Raw genomic sequence first — 2,500 nt, 5'->3', positions numbered from 1 at the left:
GAGACTGGCATGGACCTGTGATTATGGGATGGATGCTGACGGTAGTTATGGAGATACAGCATGTTGCTATGGTTATGGAGGTATGTTGCTATGGTTACATCACTGTGTGTATAGAGCTACTGTTCTACCTAGAGTGTGTAGTGTGATTGCTTTGTGTATATAGTGGAGTAGTGTAGTTATGTGTTATGTAGAGTGAAGTGTGATTGCTTTGTGTGTATAGTGGAGTTGTGTAGTTATGTGTTATGTAGAGACTAGTGTGATTGCTTTGTGTATATATGTGTTATGTAGAGAGTAGTGTGATTGCTTTGTGTATAGTGGAGTAGTGTAGTTATGTGTTATGCGTATAGTGGAGTAGTGTAGTTATGTGTTAAGTATAGTGTAGTGTGATTGCTTTGTGTGTAGGCCTATAGTGGAGTAGTGTAGTCATGTGTTATGTAGAGTGTAGTACAGTGTTTCTCAAACTTTTTCAGACCGAGGACCACTTTGTCCCCCAAAAAGTGTTCAGGGACCACCTGTCAACTCAATTGACATTTGAGGGGTGCTAATTTGACACGGCTAATTTCAATGCAGATCACTTACTTTTTATTTACATTACAAGCCTGTAGTATTGTGGTGAAAATAAGACTTTCCATGTGTTTAACTTTGTAATTGTGTTACAAATATAGCCTACTTCTAGCTCGTCTTGGAAAAGTAGAAATCCACTCGCGGACCACCTGAGCTCTGTCGCGGACCACCAGTGGTCCCCGGACCACACTTTGAGAAACACTGGTGTAGTGTGATTGCTTTGTGTATATAGTGGAATAGTGTAGTCATGTGTTATGTAGAGACTAGTGTGATTGCTTTGTGTATATATGTGTTATGTGTTTTGTGTATATAGTGGAGTAGTGTGTGGATCGCGACGTGTGGTGATGTACATGATTATGATTATGTGTTTGCAGCCGAGTGCTCTGTCAAAAACACACTCAAAACAACACACTCCAATCAAATGCTTCCATTTAAACAGACTGTCCAATCAGGCTCTTCCATTTAAACAGACTGTCCTATCAGGCTCTTCCATTTAAACAGACTGTCCAATCAAACTCTTCCATTTAAACAAACACTCACATCAATCTCTCCCATTTCAGCACTTACAAACTCTCCAGACAAAGTAATCTCTCACAACATCAAACACATCAGACCACACATCCAGCAGTAATCACACAGGTAAGATATTACATGTACAGAATAAATAATAAGAAATTATATGACTTACAATTTTATAACTTATAACTTATAATAATAACTTATAATTATACAGTTGCAAGTGTATTATCAATATTAATATCATCAAACAAACTGATCATGACAAGAAACTCCTTCCAGTGTCTTTGAGTGAGAGTTCAGTAGGTCTCACTTGACCCGGCGAGAGACTTAATGTGTGTGTGCGTATGTGTGCGTGTGTGTGTGTGTGTGTGTTTGTGTGTGTGTGTGTGTGTGTGTGTGTGTGTGTGTGTGTGTGTGTGTGTGTGTGTGTGTGTTCAGTAAGTCTCACTTGACTCGCCAGGTGACTTGCTGTGTGTGTGTGTGTGTGTGTGTGTGTGTGTGTGTGTGTGTGTGTGTGTGTGTGTGTGTGTGTGTGTGTGTGTGTGTGTGTGGTGTGTGTGTGTGTGTGTGTGTGTGTGTGTGTGTGTGCGCGTGTGTGTGTGTGTGTGTTCAGTAGGTCTCACTTGACTCGCCAGGTGACTTGCTGTGTGTGTGTGTGTGTGTGTGTGTGTGTGTGTGTGTGTGTGTGTGTGTGTGTGTGTGTGTGTGTGTGTGTGTGTGTGTGTGTGTGTTCAGTAGGTCTCACTTGACTCGCCAGGTGACTTGCTGTGTGTGTGTGTGTGTGTGTGTGTGTGTGTGTGTGTGTGTGTGTGTGTGTGTGTGTGTGTGTGTGTGTGTGTGTGTGTGTGTGTGTGTTCAGTAGGTCTCACTTGACTCGCCAGGTGACTTGCTGTGTGTGTGTGTGTGTGTGTGAGTGTGTGTGTGCGTGTGTGTGTGTGCGTGTCAGTGTTAATTTTGTCAGCTTTTTTTGATTTAGTCGTAGTCTTAGTCACAATGACGAAAATCAATTTTAGTCTTAGTCATATTTTAGTCATTGCCTTCCCAATTTAGTCTTAGTCTTTGTCTAAATGACGAAAATCAATTTTAGTCTTAGTCAATTTTTAGTCATTTTAGTCAACACTGTACATAATAGAACTTCTCCACACACTGCTTCACTTTTTAACATATATCATTGACTGGACAGAATAAACCTTCTCTGAGCACTGCTTCTCTTTTTAACATGCATCACACTGTGCAGAATGAAACTTCTTCACACACTGCTTCTCTTTTTCTCTATTGTATTTAACACCAGTGTTAATTTAGTCAGTTTTTTTTTTTATTTAGTCTTAGTCTTAGTCACAATGACGAAAATCAATTTTAGTTTTAGTCATATTTTAGTCATTGGCTTCCCAATTTAGTCTTAGTCTTAGTCTAAATG

The 2,500-nt window shown here is 40.1% G+C and overlaps 1 protein-coding gene across 1 annotated transcript in view; it reads right to left on the bottom strand.

The window, feature by feature from the left end:
* Nucleotides 1-2,500, bottom strand: part of LOC134453302 (neuronal migration protein doublecortin-like) — a 30,849-nt gene that overhangs the window by 4,386 nt on the left and 23,963 nt on the right. The window lies entirely within an intron of this gene.

Source organism: Engraulis encrasicolus, chromosome 7 (assembly GCF_034702125.1).
Source record: "Engraulis encrasicolus isolate BLACKSEA-1 chromosome 7, IST_EnEncr_1.0, whole genome shotgun sequence".
NCBI lineage: Eukaryota > Metazoa > Chordata > Actinopteri > Clupeiformes > Engraulidae > Engraulis > Engraulis encrasicolus.
Note: the sequence above shows the minus strand (reverse complement) of the source record. Positions and strands in the feature narration are given on the sequence as shown.